General features: G+C 33.1%; 1 protein-coding gene and 2 long non-coding RNA genes across 4 annotated transcripts in view; 1 reads left to right on the forward strand and 2 right to left on the reverse strand.

The window, feature by feature from the left end:
• The window catches only part of LOC108000854 (E3 ubiquitin-protein ligase MYLIP), a 53,674-nt gene that overhangs the window by 12,792 nt on the left and 25,239 nt on the right, over positions 1-15,643 (forward strand). The window lies entirely within an intron of this gene.
• Positions 2,832-3,487, reverse strand: LOC133666053 (uncharacterized). The gene is made up of 2 exons (XR_009829597.1): positions 3,084-3,487; positions 2,832-3,011 (listed from the first exon to the last, which is right to left on the reverse strand). It is a non-coding gene; the product is annotated as an uncharacterized LOC133666053 (long non-coding RNA).
• Positions 12,679-14,566, reverse strand: LOC114577926 (uncharacterized). Of its 2 annotated transcripts, none has more exons than XR_003698403.2 (2): positions 13,435-14,566; positions 12,679-13,016 (listed from the first exon to the last, which is right to left on the reverse strand). It is a non-coding gene; the product is annotated as an uncharacterized LOC114577926 (long non-coding RNA). The 2 variants fall into 2 exon arrangements; XR_003698408.2 differs by having other exon boundaries at positions 13,500-14,520.

The raw sequence follows: 15,643 nt of genomic DNA on the forward strand, positions 1-15,643 counted from the left end.
GGTAGGCCAAGATACGATAGAAATGCGCGGCACGGTGTTGGGACAGCTTGCGCACGCAAATTTTGAAACGTTCGCAAAGAATATTGCATTTTTTCATCGCTTGTATCTAAAGTGTCCACGATACTTTAAAATACTTGTACGAACAGAAACAATTCTGTTCGTTTGTTTCATTTTTTCCGAAAGTCACTCTGATTCCCCGCAAAATTGATAAAGCGAAAGAAGAATTCAACGGAAGAATTCCCACTCTATAGTTACACGTTCGATCAAACGTAAATTGTACGCGTCGTCTCGAAAGTATAGTGGAAGAAGGGTGGTTGGCACTGTGCCAAATCGTCGAACGGTTTCAAGCTTGGACGCGCAACCTGTAGGCGTTTTATCGCTACCGGTTTTAATGCATCGCCGACAAATGAAATTAGCCAAGTTCACGCCGCTCTCCTGCGCGGAGTATAAATACACAAGGCGCGGTTGACTGGTTACGATTTTCTATATATTCAAACAATTGCGAATGTTTATGTCGATATTTGTACGAATGGTTGGCCACGGATTTCACTTTTTTAAGAATATTATACGATATTAGAGAGAAGAGATAGATAAATAAACTTGATAAGTGAATTTCGTAAATTTTTTTTTTTTTCTTTTATATAACAGCACATTTTACCAGACCGGTTGTAGAAACGCATTCACTTATCTATTGGAACGATCAACGTGAATATTCATATCGTTGTTTGTACAAACGAGTGGTTAGGATTTTATTTTTCGAGAATATTATACGCTGTCACTTTACGATACGATACTAGAAGAGAAGATAAATTTAATAAGTAATCATGATTTAATTATGGAATCCTCCTTTTTTTTTTAACGTTGGATTTTGCTAGACCGGTTGCAGAAACGTGATTACCTATCGATCGAAACGATCGTGAATATTTATGTCGTTGTTTATATCCGGTTACGAGACGAGTGGCTAGAGACGTGATTTCAGTTTTTAAGAATTTACGATAGAAGAGAAGATGAATAAGCTTATTAACGATTTCATGGATTTTTCTCTTCTTTTATTAATATTTATTTTTGGTAGATTTCTAGTTAATTAATAAATTAACCTTTTCAGAAACATTAATCCATATGTATAGTTCTTCGTTAAATTAAAATTATTCTAAAAGAAAAAATTAAAATCTGTTGTAAAGGATTCTCCATTATAGAATCTTTTAATGATAAAAATAAAAAGCTGGAAGCACCGATGATATTTTATTTTACTGCTTTGAAAAGTGTTGATGTCCTGAAAAAGGTTAAAAGCTTTTTTTTTTCGATTAGGTTATTATCGGTTGAATATGTTTTCTTTTTTTTTTATTTTTGTTAAATGACGATTTCTATATATATCATATGAATGTAATTTTTCATATGTTGTTAATTTTTTTAGATTAGTTTTCTTTTTACTTCAGTGGCTTATAAAAATATTCGAACTATTTTACAGAGAAATTTGTCCAACTCAAAATTATGATTTTAATGAAAGTTTCTATGTGCGTAGAATATAATAGAAAAATTTTCTTTCAGAAGGAGAAATCGATTCTCAATTTTTAATTTCATCTAAGAATTTTTTTCGCAAACACAGATCTTTAAAAAGATATTACAATCCACATATCAAGAAATTTCACTAAAAATCGTTAACATTTCACCAAGCGATGAAAAAGTGTTCGAATATTTTGATGAGCCAAAGATACTGTTTATTGCTGGAAAAATGTCTCATGGGATGACGAAGGAATAAGAAAAGACCTTCGCTAGGACTGCCTATAACCACTTCAGACGCTTTGTTGACATTCTGACACGTAATAGAAGAAGAGCTATAATTTGAATACTCATTCAATTGTAAACATTATTTTCATTTATGAAATTATGTTAGGATGATTATTTAAGATTGGAAGATTGAAATATTTTTAAAATTATTTATAATATATACAATTATTATCTTAACTATTCAAATGCAAAATTACATTTATAAATTAAATTATTGTTACAAGCTATTAGTCTTCACATATATGAGAAATAAAAAATTTTGTATATATTATATCATCACGTTAGAATATTCTGGACTCTATATCTACGTTAATACATCGAAGTTTAGATATACATCGTTATTTTGGATTAGTATGTGTGACAAAACCGTGGAAACAAGCGCGTGTGAAAGTAGGCGTTTCCTTCTACATTAACCAATCAGACAGCGTTTCCTTCGCGAGACTTCTTTCCACCAGTGTGTATAGTATGTTAAAATGTAACGTGAGAAAGAATAACAAGCGTGGAGAGAATGATGAAACGGATGGACTATTTTCTAAAAAATTTGTTTTTAAAAAACAATTAAAGCGAATAATAAATCGTTGAGAAATTAAAAGTCAATAATGCCCTATCGCTTTTTTCCCCTGTTATTTTTAACACGATTATCCACTAGTTTATGCACGAGGAAATGTATCTCGTCGTTCATTTATTAAGGGACGGATAAGATTTCATAAAGTGTCCCCACCGGAACAACTCGATCGATCGACGAGAACTCCAAGCTTCCAAGATGTGATAGGGACTAACAACAGCTTGATTCGAACTTCCTCTCCTAGTTAAGGACAAAGGGCGCTGCGTAATAACGAGATAACGTGATTAATCATATTTTTTCAATGAGATAACATCTCCTCAAATCAACAAAAGAATAATCTCGTTATTTTCTCATCTTTTTATAAATTAATGATGAATTTATTTTTTATTTCAAATCATTTCCAAGAATATTTATCAGATATTATATCAGATGGATATAATTCATTCAAAAAGTCTAGTAACATTCGTTGCAATAAATATTATGATAGGAATTTTTTTTAAAAAAAAAACATGATAGTTAATTAAAAAATTTTAATCACATGAGTATAATTAAATTAAAGAATAGTTAATTAAATAGTTATAATTATGCGATGCGGCAGGTTGATTTCCGCTTCGTCGAGAATCGCTCATCATCATATTTCGTAATCGCAATGATGATTCTAAAATTAATAATCAAAAGTTAATTCCGAAATATTCGGAAAGCGAAATAAATATTCGATAGTGATAATCACATGTATCGAAGATTTCGTTTCGCAACGGAACTGTTATTGAAATTACAAAACATTTGATCCGCAAATATCAAGAGATCTACGTAGTTGTAAGTCTTGGGTCTTTGGAATCTTGAATCAAAATGATCATGCATGTCGACGATAGCAATAATGATTCATCGTTGGAAACGAACGGCGAAAAAATCGAACATTAACATAATAACGTCTCCGTCATACGGTCAAGGATATAAAACTTATCACTCACTTATTCATAACGATAAATTAATTTCTTGTTTCGAGTATTTATCGTTCGATAAGATACTTTAATAATCAACGATTATTTACAACGGAATAACAAGTGGAAATAATAAGTGAAACGAGATACACGATTCAAGGGCAGGCGAGTGACGTTTCTTTTGTATCCCAAAATGGTGTATTTGGACGAGTGAATGCCGGGATACGGACACCAGAGGTCTCGCGTATTCGATGATTCGCTCGATTACCACCGACTCGTTGGGTATTAACTTCGCTATGGATTTTAGGGGAAATGAAACGTGATCGAGCTTTTGGCGGGATATGCATTACGTTGGTAATTCGCGTTAACGCGCGTACGCGTTAATACCGATTATCAAAAGTTACTTTATAACGGTGTTACAACGGTGTAAATAACGTTTGTCTCTGTTGATCAGTGTATAGACGCGTTAACGCGTGGCGGACGCGTCGAATGTGGGATCGAATTCTGTTTTGCCATCCGTAAACGACACTATGGGAATCGGTGAGCTGTGTTGTTGAAACCGGGACAGGATATTACGTCACGTGCCATCCGGAAATAACGAGACGAGCAAAAGGAGTCGCGTTGTCTTCTTCTTTTATCGACTCTTATATATGTGTGTGTGTGTGTGTATAGCATGTAGCTAAAATCTTTCTGCTTTATCGTTTCTTTTTATATTGCCAACACAATTTTCTTCAATTTTCGATATTTTATCTCTTCTGTGTAAAATATCTTATTCAGCATGGATAATAATAAATGTTTAAGAGTTAAATATATCCATAAAGATTATGATTCAATATGTTGCAGGCGAAAAATTTTCTTCGATATTCGATATTTTAATGTCAAAAAAATATAATGTCCAAATAAGATAATAACGAATGTGTAAGATTTAATTTATGTATATTAATTAATCATTCTATATAAATCGAGTCAATGAATCACACGTATCGTGCATTATCCGTCTACATAATTATAAAAAATAATTATATTCTCAAGATATAACATATGCGCATAGATTATGCCAATCTGATAATATGATGATCATTTTTCATTTTTTTCTATTTTAACAATCTATCCTTACACTTTCGAAACGAGGAAGTTGGATCTTTTTTTTTTAGATTCGTTCTTTTCATTTCGCTGTATACTCTTGTTTCTTCCCTTCGGTTTCTTTTTGGAAACGGTTAGACGATAAAACGAGTAATTTTATTCGATATGTATGCTCCTCGCGAAAATCAATTTTCCCGAGTATCTGAAATAACAATTCTTACGGGACTATTATTTATAAAACGTTATTTTTTGCATGGAACGATCGCTCGAAATTATCTTAATCTCAAATTAAACTTGAATATCGTGCTACGACCGAAGAGGGAACTATATCGAAAAAATTAAAAAAATTATGTTAATTTTTCAACGACTCGATATTCGCGAAAGAACGAAACGAAGAAGAAATTATATCGAATGAAAAATTATGTTAATTTTTTAACGACTCGATATTCGCGAAAGAACGAAACGAAAGATTTTCATGTCGTAAACATCGTTGCGATGAGCGCAAGTAATGTATTCGCGGCATTTATAAATACGGCTCGCGATATTAATATTACACCAAGACGTATCTCCGATCGGACTTTGGACCTTGCATCTTACACCTTGCAAAATGAAACTTATCGATCCACATTATCGGCCCGTGAAGGTATGAACATTTAGTGTTCTGCTTCTTTGTTAAAATCGAATCGAATTATTTTTAGAAGATTGCATAGACCGTTTATAGAGAGAGAGAGAGAGAGAGAGAGAGAGAAAAGAATTAATATTAATAACGATAATAAAATTTCTTTAGTTTATACGCCGATATTCTTTGACTTTTTCTTTTCACAATTTTCGTGATATTCTGTTTTCATGCTTTGCATTGATTAAATGTTAAGTCAAACGGATGTGAATATGTGTTTTTTGCAAATTTTTCTTTTAGCATTTTTTTTACATAACAGTGGCGTAAAATCAGTTTAGGAATACTGAATACAAATAGAAATTGTAGATAAACTGCAGATTGTTGAAAGTAAATGCCGTTTGATAAAATATTATCAACGTTCATTAGAAATTCGCGTAAATTTTCCTGTTTCTATAAATATTCGACATTTATTGTCCCTTATTATTATATCTCTATTGATACTAATCGTTAATCAAGCGAGCAGATTGTTATATTAAATTTACTCAAAAATTGCTCCGTTCAAAAACCAAGCCCCCAATTTTTCGTAATTATCGCGCCTCGATTCTTATTTTAAAATATCCGTTTGTCAAAAAATCGTTAATTCGAACTGCTTGATTCTGGAATTTAATTTTTTTTTTTTTCGAATACGTCGAAAGTGCGTCAAACTTTTCCAATCGACCAACGTAATCTTATTTTTGATCAGAAAAGTATTGTTTCCCCAACCATAATAAGAACGGATTTAAGTCTCTTTATGTATGTTATGGTGGCAAAAATACGAGCGATAAAACGATACGATCGTTTGTTCAATATTGGCAAGTTCAACAAGATAAAACAACTCGATCGAATTAATTATATACGGCAAGTAGAATATTCGATAACGCTCGTTTCCATTTTGCGATATATTTCGAGGGGAAAGGAGGTTCAAAATAAAATAAGTAACGATTATAATATTTTTCAGTATTATATATATATATAATTGTTATCGTGTCGAGAACGCGGAGTAAGATTCGACCAATCGCGTATTGAAATTTCAATAGGTTGAGCAAAGTTGGCTGAGCGCCAATTATTTCACAATGGAGACATGTCGAAACATTTGTCAAAGGACAAAGGTAAAGAGAGAGAGAGAGGTAGAAAGGAGAAAGGAGAGAAACTCTTTAATTTACTCGATAATTATTAAAAATAGACGCGCGACTTCGCGTTAAATTTTTATTTCCATTTCATTTTTATCCGACGCGCACGATGCTGCGCGAATACAAATTTTTCGAGAATTTATCGAGTAACTAAATCTCGTTGTTGTTCCCATATCCCCCTTCCCTTTTTCTTTTTTCATTTTTTTTTCTTTGTTTTCATCCATACCTCTTAATTTGTTTGTTTTTTCCACCTGTCAGTTAAATTGAAGAATTAATCGACGTCCATCGAAGGGAGGGGGGAGAGAGAGAGAAAGGAGGTACGTGGTATCGTCGAGTCGAAAATAGGAGGAGAGATATTGATATTGAATGTACGTCTCTGGGTTGCGAATCGCTTCGAGACGATGAAAAATCCGACGAGGTAAATACGAAAAGAAAAGCGAAGTTAGAAAGTGTCGAAAAACATCTATATGCGCGAAAGAAGATCGAAAAAGAATTGAAAACAATATGGATACAAGAAGAAAAGTTGAATTGTAATTTTTTGAGATTTATGATCGAGATGTATCTTAGAAAGATTGGCGACACTAAAATAGATTATTAATTAATCTACATTACGCACGCTGTTGTTGGCACAACATTAGCATGGATTAGATAATGATATCGATCTTATCAATATTTATTACGCAAAGTGTGGCATATTTAATATCAAATACCCAGGATTATCTAGTCATTTAATGGTAAAGGTCGAATTATTTTTTTTTCTGTATTTCGACAACGCCGATTTCGTCCAAGAACAAAGTCCAGTAGCGACGATAGAAGAAATAGGAGAATAAAATAAAAAGAAAGAAAGAAAGAAAGAAAAAGAAAAAAGAGCCTCGAAAAGATCCGCCGAACAACTTGGCAACAAAGGAACAACGCTGAACGCCGCCAGGAGACGCGAAGCGAAATTCTATTTTCGATCCGAATTTTCTCCAAATCCCACATCGATTTTTCTCGCCGTTTATTTATAGATACCGAGTTTACCGACTGCAGATATAAGAGCGTTAATTATTTACACGGAGATCTAATCGCGAAAAACAGAATCTTTGAGCCGTGACTCGAAATCGTTTGGATCGCGATTGAGTGGGACGCGTTTCGAGCATTCGGAGTTTCGCGTTTTAGTTAGCAAAGTTAATATGCGGGAGAGAGAGTCGTCATCGCGCGACGACTCTAAATTGGAAATAGCACGAGCCCGCATCTCTCACGGCCGTTTCCTCCAAACGCATCCGCCGCTAAATACTTGGCCGCACTTCGCGAGAAAATTTTCTTCGCGTTCAGGCACACAAAATGCTCGAGTAATGCCAGAGTGTTTCGAGCGCGAGAACTTTGTACGGCTTTGGCGCACGGAGAGCGACATTCCTTCGGGTTTCCAATAAACCTCAACGTGTCTCAACGATTGCGACATATATAATCGTATTAGTCGCGCGTTATCTGGATCGCCTCTTCTTCGTTTTATCCAAGAAAGAAGGCATAGCAGGTTCCAGTCATTTTAGATCATTTTATCGTACATTTTATCGGCTCAACAAGAAAATAGTTTTCAATTTTAGATTATTATTCTTCGAAAGAATTATATTCTTCTTCGATCATTTGGATCGTTTTACGAACGCCTCCTTTTGTTTTTTGTTCTCACGGAAAAGAATTTCCTTGCAGCTCTTCGAAAGAAAACGTACTCTTTCAATCGTTTAGCTCGTTTCTATGAGCGGCTGTAAAGAAGAAAATTTCCATTTTCATTGTTCGATAGAATATAATATTCTGATCATTTCCATCGTTTTGTGAACCTCTTGTTTTTAATTTTATTCCACAGAAAAAATTCTCTTCCATATAGCTCTTCGAAAGAATGTAATCTTCCAATTATTTGTATCGTTTTACAAACGCCTCCTTTTGATTTTATTGCACAAAAGAAAATTTTCTTCTTATAGCTCTTCGAAAGAACGTAACTCTCAATCGTTTAGATCGTTCTTATAACCGTTCCAAAGAAAAAAGTTTCATTCTTTCGAAAGTTCACTCTTCGAAAGAACATAGTCTTCCAGTTAATTAGATCATTTTATGAGCACCTCGAAGAAAAAAGTTTCTAACTTCAGATTATAATTCCTCGAAAAAATTCTTTCAATCGTTTGAATTGTTTTATGAACACCTTTTTTCGATTTTATTCCACAGAAAAAAATTTCCTTATAGTTTCAAAACATACTTTTTCGAAAGAATATAATTTTCTAATCATTTGGATCGTTTTATGAACGCCTTCAAAAGTTTCTAACTTCACTTATAATTCCTCAAAAAATTCTTTCAATCGTTTGAAGAATTATTTTATGAACGCCTCTTTTCGATTTTATTCTACAGAAAAAAATTTCCTTATAGTTTCAAAACATAGTTCTTTGAAAGAATATAATTTTCTAATCATTTGGATCGTTTTATGAACGCCTCCAAAAGTTTCTAACTTCACTTATAATTCCTCAAAAAATTCTTTCAATCGTTTGAAGAATTATTTTATGAACGCCTCTTTTCGATTTTATTCTACAGAAAAAAATTTCCTTATAGTTTCAAAACATAGTTCTTCGAAAGAATATAATTTTCTAATCATTTGGATCGTTTTATGAACGCCTTCAAAAGTTTCTAACTTCAGATTATAATTCCTCGAAAAAATTCCTCCAATCGTTTGAATTGTTTTATGAACACCTTTTTTCGATTTTATTCCACAGAAAAAAATTTCCTTATAGTTTCAAAACATAGTTCTTTGAAAGAATATAATTTTCTAATCATTTGGATCGTTTTATGAACGCCTCTAAAAGTTTCTAACTTCACTTATAATTCCTCGAAAAATTCTTCCAATCGTTCGAGTCGTTGTATGAGCGCTCGAAAGAAGAAAATTTCTTCGAATTGATTCTTCGAAAGAACATAATCTTCCAGTTCTATTGAGCGTCTCAAAGAAAAAAGTTCCTAACTTCAGAATTCTTCGAAAGAATATTTAGATCGTCATACGAGCGCCTCCTCTTGATTTTATTGCTTCCTCAAAGAAGCAAGTTTCGTTCCAGTTTCATAGAGCATAGTTGTTCGAAAGAAGTCAAGTATCTCGATCCATCATTCGTATTCAGTAATAATTTTTCAAGGATGAATCGAAGATTCGTTCTGTTCGAAGAAGAAAAAAAAGAAAGGAAAGGATTGAAATCCGAACTCGTTTCGATATTCTCGAATTCCTCGATTTCTTTTTATTTTTTTGATCCCGCAACGTGACGCGCCAATTTATCTAACGTTTACAACTTTACCAACGAGAGAACGGATAAAGCTGGTGGAACGTGTTAAACGGTATTAATACGTTTATGTTCGATTGGATCAACCGTTTGGGAATGAAACTGACAATGAGTGGGTGTTCGTTATACGATCGATAGATGCACCGTTTGACGCAAACTATCGTGACCTGTTTATCAAACCGTTCGCCATATTTATCCGTTCCTTAATTTATTACTTGTACGTTTAATAATTATTTTTATCCATATTATCGATCCAAATTTCCATGAAAAAAGAAAAAATGTTCGGAAATTGCGCTGATATCGTGTAAGAAAATTTTCCAAGTTGTAATTAAGTCAAAAAAAAGTTAATAATTATCAATTAACAATTTTCTAATTTATTGGCAAATATATTAATAAATTGGAAAAACTATTAAACTCGTTGTGATTTCATTTTGATGTTGATTGCAATTGCTCGTTTCAATTCCATCCATATTATTTTCTGTCTTCTCGTTCGTTCCATCGAGCCAATAAATTATTGATAAGACGAATTTGTTTTCCATTCTCGCTTCGAATAAGAAAATGTTAGTTAAATTATTTTCAATCCACGCAAGCGAAACGTTGGAACAGCAAAAAAGAAAGAAAAAAGTTACGCAAAAATTTTGCTAAATCATTATAATTCATATAATTTATAAGACTGTGAATTTTTTTTTCCAGGAAAAATAATTTTAGATAACGTCGTTTTTTAACGACAAACTCGATACGGTTGATACTAATCGTTATACGTAAGAAATTACGGCCGAGGCAAACTTTACGGCAGAAGATACACGGAACTTGTTCGCAACTGTGATTACGTAAATCAAGTTTAATCAGCGCCTCGGTTTCTAACAGCTCGTGGGACTAATTTTGTTTACTTGTACGAGTTTACGATGAGCGGTCTTTTCTCGAGTAAAATTTTCGATTCCGCGATGTATCTCGAAGAAGAACACCATTCCTTTAATTTTTCGAACGATCCTCCGTATCTATTCCACGCTAAACGATAACCGTATAGTCGAGAGCTACTCCATTATCCCGATTAAAATGCTTAATACGATTTCTGGTACTTCTACTCGAAAGTAGAAAGTTAAAGGCAGAAACGTTCGAAATTCCCAAGCGAAAAGATCCTTGGACGAAAGGTATTCATTGCGGAAAGATTAATCGATTTACTTGCGAATTCATTTAGCGGCGAATCGACAGATAAGATGGATGTACTTCTTCTCCCCTCTCCTCTTTTCAACCTTCTCCCACTCGCGAGATTTGTTCTCCGTGTGTCTGTGCGTTACGAGTGCGAGTTCACGATTCAGCAGAAAAAGGGAAAAATTGTTTGAAAACACGAGAATGAGAGAACGCCATTTTCACGTTCACGTGTTCAAAACTTGATATATCGGACCTGAAAAATCGTTAGTCTAATTAAGTTGAAGGGAATTGGCGAGCGGATCGATCGGTATGGCACAAAGGACTTAATTGAAAGTAACTCTTGTAGGAAATTACGTAGGACGTAGTCAAACGTCGCTCCTTTTGTTCGCTTCCTTTCTGTCTTACAATTTCTCTTCCTCTCTTTTTCTTCCTATCCAACCTTCCTTCTCCCGTCCTCTGATAATTTATTCTGGATTCTTAAAACGTCTCTTGGATACTATTAATTTTTTTCCTCTTGTGGATGGATTTTCTCTTCTCACAGCAATAGCGAATTCTTTAATTCTTGGCAAAAAAAAAAAAAGAAAAAAAGAAGAAGGACAGTGAGTTAGATTCGATTTCGATTATTTATTGTACTTGTCCTTAAAAGAACCAAGAAATATTGATGATATTTGCAAAAAAAGTATCACATTCCTATTTCGAAGATTTTTTAATATATTGTCATATCCAATCTAATTTTAATATAAACTGAGAAATTAAATAAATTATTTTTGCTTGATTAATTAATTTACGTTAATTTTAAATTTAATTTCATTTAAAATAAAAATTAAATAAAAATTATTTACATTTGGATTAATTTTTTTTAATTTGTCTGTAACATACGATTAAAATCTGATCTAACCTAATTTAAATTATTTCGAAGAAAAATTTTTGTTAATAACTTTTTAACGAACAAAGGATCAATCTTTTTACTAATTATCGAAACCTATTTTCCTATTATTGTTATACTTTTAATTATTAATTTTTGTTTTATATAATTAAATTTTCTTTACTTTATATGAGAAAAGAGGTTATTATTATCGTTAGATTATTTTGAATATCACAAAAAGAATATAATAGTTTAAGAAAATTTAAATTAAAATAAAAAACATTGACGAGCAAATGAAAAACATTTTTCATTAATAAAAGAAACAATCGTATCGAGATAGGATTGCCAAATTGTTTGCCACGTCAATAGATGATATCAGTTGTTGCCGCAAGCTTTCGAATTGTCAATGTTTTTTTTCACGAGCTCGTAAAACTTTATCCTCTTACAGGCAGAGCGACCACCTCTCGACCAGTCTCTTCCTTTCTCGCGCAACAAATCCACCCGTAAATTCCACGATGAATTAAATTCCTGACTGAAAATGGAATTCTCTCCTCGATCGTGCGGGAGTCTATAAACGTATTTTTGGTTAGGTTAGGTTTGGTTCGACGCAAACGCAATCGCCATTTTTTCCCGCGAGTATACGATTTTAAGAGGCGAGATCTTGGAAAAGAGGTCAACGAAAAAAGTCGAGCAAGATACTCACCAAGATATTTGCGACGATATTGTATCATGAATAGAAACTTCCATTTTCGAAAGGAACTCGCTTAAAGTTTCGAATATCGGCGATTTCCTAGATTAATTTCATTCAAATTTCTTTAAATAAATATTCGTGTAAGGAATAAAGAAAAAAAATTAGATCGAAAATTCTTAATTTTTTCTTAACCTAGGTGTAAAAGGAAAAAGATAAATAAAACAGGAAGGATCGATTGTGCAGTGAAAGGAAAGAAAAAGTAAAGGAGAATGGGAAAGAAATGGGCAAAGATTTTCCAGATCGAGAGATGGATTCTCGATTAATTCTTTCTTTCTTTTTTTTTTTTATTTTTATTTATTTATTTTTTTTTTATTTCCATTTCAAAGCTGTAAATGTTTTCCACCATTTCCTCGAGTCGAGGAAGCACGGAAAGAGCAAAAAAGCATTTGCCTCCCGTGCTGCAATGAACGCGATTGCCATTTATTCTCTGTCTATCGTGTTGAAAAAGGTAAAGAAGGAAAAAGGTATGCAAAACGAAATCGAAAACAATTTAATTGCGAAATAGACCGAGATTGAATTACCGATATAATTTAACGGTGAAATTTAAAAATTACATTTGCGTAGCAGTTTATACCATCGACACCTCATTCTGTGTATGCTTCTTTTAAAATAAATTCTTTTCCTTTTCTTCTTGCAAACTTACTCATTCCTCTCGTCAAAAGATTTCTTCGAACATCTTTACTTTTTTGTCCTTCCAGCTCGCTACCTTGAAGGATAACTTCTTCGGGGTCACGAAGTCTTAGAAGTAAGATTTTCCGCAATTTTCCTTTTCTGGTACTTTCTCCACTTTTATCTTCATTCGTACCTTTTGAAATATAAATCGAGGTTAAGAGAAATCAGTCTTTACTTTTTCATTTCATTCGTGCGATTGAATTAACCAATTTTAAAGACACTATTGTTTATCTCGAGGACGATATTTTATGTTCTCGAAAAAACATATAAATAACATATTTGCTAGCTTAATCAATTCGATAAGTTTGTATTAAAAAATAAATATTATGTATCTATGCGAATATACCGATACGTGATAATTTTCAATCGAATTTTGACGATATTTTGCTGATTCAAATGTCCTAACCTATTTTATTTGAAGTTTGTTTTAAATAAAAAAATTCTTCTGCTAAATCTATCGTAAACAAATTATAATATATGGAATAGAAGCATGGTTACAAAGCTACATAAAATCGTTGAAGATAAATACAAATTTCTAGTTTGTTGCTTACAGTCATCAATTTGGATGAAACGATCCTCTCGCAGGAAGGAAATGAAAATAGGTTGGAAATTGTACCTCTTTTTCTATCTCTGTTATGTTTCTCCGTTATACGTCATATTTTATGGAAAATCTTGCGATAAACTTCAATATTGCAATTCTTCCGAAAGAAATTTCCCATAACTATATTCCCATATACTAGGATACAATCGGAAATGGTTTATTTCGTTCACCATCTTAAAAATTGTATTGTATATACACCAAATCGAATTTATTATTCGTAGAGATACATAGATAAATATAAAATCGTTATAAAGTCATGATTCGAAGGCCACTGAATCTAAGATTTTCGTCATCTTCTTTTATCGATATTTTGATAGTTTGTCGATTATCCATTATCGCATGGTTATATAATATAGCATGGTTTTTATGCCAAGAATTATGAAACGAATTATCTGCGAAACAAGCAATCGAATTAAGACGTTTTATTTTTAGCGAAGCACGTGACCGTGTATGCGCACATGTTTTATCAAAGCAAATGAAAGTAGGTTAGAATCCTTTTCTTTCTTTTCTCTTGATTTTTCGAAAGCAGACGACTTGCACGAGCGCAAGAAAACGAAATTTTTTATACAACACTCATTTCCGACTAGTATGCACTACTCACGTCCTAAATTCTTTGCGAGGATAAAGTTTATAACGTTTGTAAAGAAAACCACGCGAAAGAATCAAGCGCCGCGTCCATATTGCGTTTATGTTTACTGTCGCAATCGTTTATCTCGATGGATCCTTCGATATATATCCGCATATTCGACTTTGCGCGATATCGATATTTCCTAAAAGGACGAATAAGGAGCGCTTGTTAAACTCGATACATGTCTCGAGGGACATTGTATCGAACCTCTCAATCTAACCTTTCTTATAAGTAGCTCTCTATATATAATTAAACGAGAATAGATACGAATTTGGAAGCCTCCTTGAAAACGTATCATGTTCGATGAATTGTACACGATATATCGGGTAATTAAAAATATAATTAAAGCTGTGGCGAGTAATTAACAATAGAAGCAATATCTGTAATTATTGAAACGCGAACATAGTTAATTTCATTAAAAATAAAAAGCTATTAAGTGTCATAGGTCGAAGCAACAAAAGTGATTTCGATCTTCCTACTTTTTAAACGTTCTTCACTAGTTTTCTTTCTTTCTTCTTTATGATGTTTCTCTCGCTTCCTCGATCAAGCTTTGTATAAAAGTGGAACATGTTTTCTCCTTAAGCTGTCGTAGTTCTCGCCTTCTGTAAAATATTCGAGTTTTTTTCTAGTTCTCTCTCAACTCGAAATGTTCTTCGTTTTTTCATTCGATGTGGCTTTCGTACGAAAGAATGTTCCACAATGGAAGTTTGTAACAAAACGACTGCAATTTCATTTCACTGTATTAATGGACGTAATAACAGAATCATAACTATAAAAATATAACTATAGAAATGTTATTTCATACAGCGGAATTGCTGCTTGTACACGATATCGCGTTCATATTCGAAACCAAAGCCAAACTTCTGGATATTAATTTGCGGTCTGTAGGTTTCTGACGGAAAGTAGAGGGAATTTTGCGTAGGAAGTAAGGAGAAACATAAATATTTAATAATTTATTCGACGAATCGAACGAAACTAGGCTTCTCTTGAAAAGCAAATTACTTATTAACGAGAGGAAGAACTTGATAAATCTTTCATCGCGAATATAAAATTTCTCTCTCCTCTTTCATATCTCGCGTCTCTTTTCTCACGTTAAGCCACGACATCTGATTTTCATCTCGCGAAACATGTTTGGGTCGAAAGAACTCTTTCTTCTCTTTTCATCTTTTCAAAGTCTATTATACGTCTCTGTTAGTCTCGTTATTCATGGCAAAGAATAAACGCTTGGAAAAAAAGGACGCGGTTCAAAATCACAACAAAGAAGATTCATCTCGCTTTCGAGCAGAAGGCGTGCTTCAAAGTTTGTCTCTCAATCGAATCACATGCGCATTCCTGCATTGAGGAAACCGATTTCAAAGAAGCAACGGAAATCGATCCGATCATCGGACGAATTGCCGATTCCAGTTTTATGTTTGAGAAAAGAACAGGTATTTCGATAGACTCTATTCTCTATAATCGCGTTGAAAAGCTGTGACGAACGTCGGTCAATAAAAGTCCAACCTACCGTAGAATATCGATCGACATTGTTGGC

This window comes from Apis cerana, linkage group LG4, assembly GCF_029169275.1.
Source record: "Apis cerana isolate GH-2021 linkage group LG4, AcerK_1.0, whole genome shotgun sequence".
In the NCBI taxonomy this organism is placed as follows: domain Eukaryota; kingdom Metazoa; phylum Arthropoda; class Insecta; order Hymenoptera; family Apidae; genus Apis; species Apis cerana.